At 49.0% G+C, this 7,381-nt stretch overlaps 1 non-coding gene across 1 annotated transcript; it reads left to right on the top strand.

Moving 5' to 3' along the window:
* Window positions 1–6,897: 6,897 nt before the first annotated feature.
* LOC123622032 lies at window positions 6,898–7,004 on the top strand. Its single transcript, XR_006729394.1, has one exon. It is a non-coding gene; the product is annotated as a U6 spliceosomal RNA (small nuclear RNA).
* Window positions 7,005–7,381: the final 377 nt, after the last annotated feature.

Here is a 7,381-nt window from a genome sequence, read left to right on the forward strand (position 1 = left end):
TGCCACAAGGAACAGAGAAGGAGGCCGGAAGCTGATGGGGAACCTCTGCTCACTTTACAGTTTGGAGTCAAACTGACTTTGCTGCCGGGAAGGCAGGAGGCACAGTGCTTCTCTGCAGTGGAGGGGACAGCTCGGACAATTGCCTGGGCTAAGGCATTTCTTTAAATAAGTCAAACAGTTTGTCCTTCACGTTCCTCTCCTACTTCGATAAACACCACACACAACACAACAAAGGCTCCTAGAGTTAACAACCGTTTGTTTTTTCATTTCCTCGAGCAACTTCTCTTTCTGTTCCAATGGCATGAACTCTCCCTCCGTGGTAGCCGGAATCTGTGGCCCAGTGAGGAGCAGCAGCGCCAACCTGGGATCCCAAGTGTCCGAAGCGCCCACCCACCCCCTTTGGAGACTGCAGTTCGGGGTTCGGGGGCTGCAGCTTCCTTTCCCTCAGCAGCCAGTGTTCAGGCTTCGCGCACTGCCGTCCCACCGAGGATGTATCGGCCCCTTCCGCTATAACCGCCACCGTGGAGGGACACTCGTGCTGCATGAACGGAGGTCCCTTTGCAGGGGTGCAGGCAGAGTCACGCTAGTGGTCCCGGGTGGGCTGCATGGCAGGCAGGAGGGGCACGGGCTCTGACCCGGACAGAACTGGCTTTGCATCCTGGCTCTGCCCTCTTAAAAAGGAAGGATGGTAGAACATGCCACTCCAAAACATGCCGCTTCGCATAAGGATTCTTCTGAGCTAAAGACACTTGAAAAACAGCAGGTGCAAGAAGAGCCTCTGATCTTCGTTTCTCTTCCTGTAAGCAACAGATAAAACTCCTGCGTGAGAGGGGCCTCCCTGTACCGGGGAAAGGAAGACGTCCTCGTCACCAGGGGCGTCACCAGGGGCAGGCAGTCGGGGCCTAGAGAAGGTTCTAGGAGCTAACCCTTATCTCCCCAGGCATTTTTGCACAATTAACTGCCCTTGCCCAGGGCCCTTTGTCACTGCATACGTAAATGCTCATTCAGGGTTAGATATTGCCTCGAGCCAGTCAGCTCCCAGCCCCAGTGACTGGTCTACAGGACAAGGGCCACCACCTGGCGATCTCCAAGTCCTGACAAAGCAGGAGCCCCGTCCATTGCTTACTTTCCTTAGCACTTACTTTGTATCACTGTTTCTTCGGGAACTTCAGTGTCACGCAATTATAGGACATTCAAGAGTCATCTACATTGTCCCCTGGTTTTAAAGGGAAAGTAGGAAACTTATTTGAAAACGTGAAACATATCCAAGTATAAAAGGTACTTGCAAAATCAAGGAGAAATTCCAGTTTGTTACAGTCGAACAGTGAAATAATGTAAAGTGGTGAAACACTCCCAGAAAGGGAATTTCTCCCACGCACAGCAGATTCATGAGAGCAATACGCTGTTCGGTCACTGAAATGCAGAGCAACAGACGTACTTCTAAACAGAGTACCTCAGCTTTACGGAATGTGCATGTTGAGGAGGGGAAAGAGTTCTTAAATCAAGTTTTTCAAAAGAAAACGGAATAAAAACAAAATAATTTGGAGTTTTAGATCCCTTTCAGCCTTTCCGTGGTTTAATGAAAGGATTCGAGCTTGAGAAGAAAGCATGAATCTGCGTACCGGGAAACAGTTCAAGTACATTCTGAGGAGATTAGGAGAGTAAGCTAAGAAAGATAAGCTTCGTATCTCCCTGTACTCTCAGAAAACAATCAACTCATCCCAAAATGTGGCTAAATAGTTAAGTGCACAAATATATGTTTTAAAAACATGAGTCAATGAAGAAGGATGTTATTATTAACACACAGCGTGTACAGAGAGGCGCTGAGCTGCACAGAGGCTAGAGAAAACGTAATCGGAAGATGAGAATGGGTCGGGGTTGAACGCCCTCTCGGGGAAGATGGGCGTGTGCCCGGCAGGAGGGAGCGGGACCCTGACCGGCAGATGCGCCTGGGAACAGGCACACGTGCAGCCCGCAGAGCACGCAGACCTCTCGCTGACAGCCTCTCACCTTCCACTTGCTAACTCAGCGTCCCAGGTCAAACACAGCAGGTGAGCACGTCTGGATGCAATTCCGTGATAAATTGACATCATGCCTAGCAAATCAACCTTGTATAAGTCAGGCTTTTTTAGCTCAAGTGTTAGAAATGCAACTCAAGCAAGCTTAGGCATAAAAGAAATTTAACAGCCCCTGGAATCTAAAAAGAGTAAAAAAAAAAAAAAAAAGGATTAAAAAGGATTGAACAGCCAAATGTGAGAAGGTCATAGAGGCAGCTGGTCCTCAAGGATAACTCGAGGCCAGGCCTTGGCCCCACCAGGAATCTCCTGTCTGCAGGCAGCTGGTCCTGGCGGGGTGGCCGGCTTCCACAGCTGGGAAGCGCTGCCTCACCGCCTGCGGCCTGTGTGGTCGGGGCTGGCTTCCCTCAGTTCTACTCCAGGAAGTCCTAGGAGACGCCACCATGGACCAGCCAGCTGTGGTCTGGGCACAGGGTCAAGCAGAAGCCCTGAGCTCCCCCCAAAGCAGCCTGGTTAGAATCGGGAGTGGCAGGGAATGGGGGGCATTCCCCAAATAAGTGGCGAATTGTTGGGTGAGGGCGGGAGAGGAGGGGAGAAGGTTCCAGACAAACACACCCTTCCCTGTCCCCAGTGGGAAGTAGCACCATGATTTTTCTCTTGAAAATGGGATTCATCGACCCAGCCATCAGAGTATCCGCATCGTGGCGTCTGAGTGCGTTGACACAAGGAATTCCAGACAGCCGGGCAGTACTCTAAACCCACTTCCGCGGGACCATGGCTGTGTTCCCTCATGGAAGATCCCCCGCTCGAAATGAGACCTAAGACATCTCAACCAGCAGAGCTCAAGGTGGCAAACTCTCCTCGCACGGGGTGTCAGGCCCCACCCATGGTTTCCAGACCCGGTGTTTTGGCTGTGGGGGGAGGAGTACTGTCAGTTTGTCCCTGGCCTGAGAGAAGGATCCTGTGGGACAGCGCCCCAGTCAACACGAGTCACCCCTGCTCTTTCAGGCCACCTGAAGTGGTACGTGGTACGGTCTGATGAGCCCGGCGCTGTGCCCCTCCGTGTGCACAGAGGACAGCTCCCTCGGGCAGGGCGGCACCCCAACGGACGAGGCACGCCTGAAGTCCACAGAAGCTTCCGGTCAGGGAAGGCAAACCCACACCCAGCAAAGACGCCTTTCGACTCGGGACGAATCGGTAGCGATGAGATGAGTGCGATGTGACCAACTTGCCACGTGGTTTCTGAAGCACCGTCCCACAGGGCCACCAGGCAACGGTGTCCTTCCAGGGACTCCGTGTTGGCCTTGCTGCTGGCAGAGTGGGTCCTCAGCAGGGTGGGACCGAGAGTGACAGGAAGATGCCCATGCTACTGAGCCTGGAGGCAGCCTCTCTCCTGCCACCGTGGCCCGTCGAGCAAATACCGTGGCAGCTGGAGGAAGACACTGTTCCCCACAGAGTATGTCCTCTGCAGTATGTATCCTGTGGTGTCACCCACACGGAGCACAAATGTTCTCTCCTCTGTGCCTGTTCCAAAAGTCATCCATGTGTATCCTCTTCTCATCTCCAAGTCACTCAGCTTCTAATTTTTTCTTTCAAAATCCATAAAAGCGTCAGTGCCTTGAGTCACTGCCCGTGAATCGTGGAAAACCCGCACCTCTGGGATTGCTCCTACCATGCAAAGTGGACAGCCAGATACACTTCCCCAGGGAGCTCTGCCGCTGGGAGGATTTTCTTTTACCTTTAACTTTCAGGGACTTCCCCGTGTGGGGCTAGTCCCAGCCGAGCCCAGCGAATGTCGGCCACCACTCCACCCAGGTTCTAGTTGTCCAACCAAGAAAGAAGCCAGAGCCACCTCCAGCCACTACAGCCAGCACATTAAATCTTGAGTCTTAAATAGGTGCACCCACACCAATGAGTTTGGCCCAATCCTGAGTCACACTCTGCCCTGCTCTGTGTAACACCCACAGAATCGCCTCCCTCACACTCCCCCAGGGTTAGGAACCAGCTAACTTGTTAGGTGTAGAAGCTGCTTGCTCAGAAAGCAAGACTTGAAATTTCTCACCCTGCCCCACCTGCCTCAGAGAAGGAAGGGACCCAATTCTGGCTCTAGGTCTCACAGGTAGTGAGAATGGGTCTTGAGGGTCTTCACACCAGAAAAGCCTGCTTTGCTCACAAAGGAAGAAACCTAGCAACAGGCTCAGCGGAACCTAGGGTGGGATAGTTTCTTGACTTAGTTGAGTCTATGCAAATGTCCCTTTCCTAAGTCCCTGGGTTCCACATCTTCACCATTCATGCCATAAACTTAACACAGGAATTTAGTAAGGTTGTCATTTCTGTAAACCACACAATTATCAAGGCAGGTGTGACTGAGCCCCAGCCACACCTGCCTTGTGGCTGCAAGAGGTAAATAATTGTTTTAAGGCTGATCTCTGGATATATTTGTATCTTGAACCATGGCTTCCAGCTCTGAACTTACTACTGTTTTTCTGAAAACTTTCCAGTCCCATCAGATACCCCACAATCCTTGTGACTGTCATTACTGTCACTCCAGTCAATGCAGCCTCCATTTAATTTCCCGCAGCCTTGAACCCAGCCAACACTCCAACTCAAGCAACATGATGATTTAGCAATCATGACGCAACTTCATGCCACGGGGGCCAGTGTCCCATCTTCCCTCTGCAAGGAAGTCATCACTGTGCACTCAAACGCTCTGTGAGCACCCCAGTCCCAGAATCTCATCTTAAAGATCTGGTTCTGGCACTAATTCTCATACCAAGAACTTTATTATTCAGGGTCCAACTTGAAAAACAGAGATCACTCCAGCATCTAAACTGGGAAACTACGGTAGGGAACTGGTTATACCAGTGATAGAAGAGCAAGAAACCCAAACCAGGACACAACCAGAGATGAGAACAGGAGAAGACACCACCACCTGGGGCTGGAGGGACAAAGGGGAGCGGTGGGGTTCCAGGGACCTGGGTCCAGGGTCACCTGGTGGAAGTTGGAACCATAGCAGGCCTGGCAGACAGAAGCTGGTGCCACAGGGAAGATGCAGCCACCGGCTGAGACCCCATAGGAAACAGAGAATGCAGGGAGGCCCCTGGCTTCCCCTCCTCCATCTCTCCAATCTCCTGCCGCAGCCCCCCTTGGCTAAACCTGCTGTTCAGAGCGTCTGGGAAATGAAGCCTGCCAGGGTCACCCCCAAATGATACAGAGCGAAGCAGGGGACAGGTGAGGAATAGGTCTGAAGCTAAGCTGCCCAGGACCAGCATCCTCCAAGGCAAGGTCAGGACAACCAGAGTCGATGCACATAAAGTAGGTTGTGCTCCAAAAATGAGCCCTGGTGTGTGTGGATTCTTCAGACTTTGAGTGAGGATCAGAATAAACTCTTGTGACTTGTAAATAGAACTACCGAATGTGAATAAACAACAGGAGGAAAGAAAAAGGTGACATGGGAAAAATCGAACAAGCAAATATTTATCAGATAAGCTCATCATTCCCACTGCCATGTTCTGGACGCAGTGGATCCATTTTATACAGAAAATAGACGAGTGTGCACTTGCTGGGTTTAAAGTTGAAGCGGGGGCTGGGAGTCTCGCCCACTCACGTCACACCCACCATCCCGGAGACACCTCTGAGTACCGGCGGTCACACTGAGAACTACACAAAGGTAAACACAGATCACAGATTTAAAACAAGTCTCTGCGACACTATGATATATATCATTTTCAAGACCTGTCAAGTATCTCCAGAGATGTCAGATTAAACCCTAACTACAACTGGAGTTTAAAATAGCTGAAGCCAAACTTACAAAGCTGGAAGAGGTCTTAGAGATAAACCTGACTATTAATGAGCCATCTAGATACAACACAGCATCTAATTTCAGGAGGAAGATCACAAATCGAAGTTCAACAGCAGATACAGTATTGCAATTGTTGATTTCAAAGGTTACCATTTCTTTCCTTTTTTTCTAAAGGACATCTATCGACCTTGTTTTTCTTAAACTGGCTCATATGCAACAAAATGTTTTTGTCACTGGTACAATATTTTAACTACTGAAAAAATTGGGACCCAAAGATGTTAAGTGATTTGTCCAAGGTCAATGAATTAAAGTGAATTAAAGGCAAAATCTAGATTTAAACCCACTTCCCAGCTCCTGATCCAGCACTCCTTCGGTTTCAACAAGTGATGGGCTGCCAAGAACAAGGGACATGCTGTGACCTGTAACCGGACTTTAGCATGAGCTAACAGCATGTTGCTTTCCAAAATATCCCTTCAGCTCAGCCCTGCTGATGGTTGACCAATCCAACCTGTGTTGCAAGATTGCTTCAACTATCAATCCCAATTGTAACACTGAACTTCAAATGAAAAACTTGCGTGCAAAGAGGTCTGAGTCTGGACAACTCTAGCTCTCTTTTGTAAAGAAAGCATGCTATATTTCAAGTACTACTTCTCAAGTGATTTTACTGTATCTTGGTCGGCCTCTCATTCTGGGCTCTCCTAGAATTTGGTGCAAACGTCTGCCATAGCCTACTCAATTGTGTTTTCTTCGTGCAATTCCCCTCCTGGCCTATATGTTCACAACCCTGTCTCTAGAGATTGACATAGATGCCAGCACATAGTAGCACCTAATCAATACTTGCTCAATAAATGAATACATGAATGTGTAAAATGAATGACAAATCATCACACCTTCTGGAGGCTGACAATTCCTATAGCTGTATGATGTGTCACGTGTGCCTCTTTTGTTGATATCTTCCACCAACCAGGTGATACGTGTGGAGCAGTATCAAACTAGACTAACAGTCCTTAATATAGATTTCTAATAAACTAAGAGCTGACAAGTATACTTTCTAAAATATCTGTTTAAAGAATATTTACAGTGCTCGCTTCGGCAGAACATATACTAAAATTGGAATGATACAGAGAAGATTAGCATGGCCCCTGCATGAGGATGACACACAAATTCGTGAAGCATTAAAAAAAAAAAGAATATTTACAGATGGTTTGTTATCAAGTAATATTATGTAACATTATGTACAGTAGTTCCTCCCTATCTGTGGTTTTAGTTACCCACAATCAACCATGGCCGGAAAATAAATGAAAAGGTCTAGAAATAAATAATTCATAAGTTTTACATTTTGGGCAGCATGATGAAATCTCTGGCTGTCTAGCTCTGCCCTGCCAGGGAGGTGAATCGTGTCCTTTTGTCCAGCACATCCACGCTGCGGATGCCGCCTGGCCCCGTTAGCTGTCCTGGTTACTGGATTGAGAAAACGTAGCACATACAGGGTTCGATACTATCTGTGGTTTCGGGCATCAACTGGGGGTCTTGGAACATATTCCCCATAAGACGAGAGGGGACC

The sequence above is a fragment of the Lemur catta genome, chromosome 16 (assembly GCF_020740605.2).
Source record: "Lemur catta isolate mLemCat1 chromosome 16, mLemCat1.pri, whole genome shotgun sequence".
NCBI classification, from domain to species: domain Eukaryota; kingdom Metazoa; phylum Chordata; class Mammalia; order Primates; family Lemuridae; genus Lemur; species Lemur catta.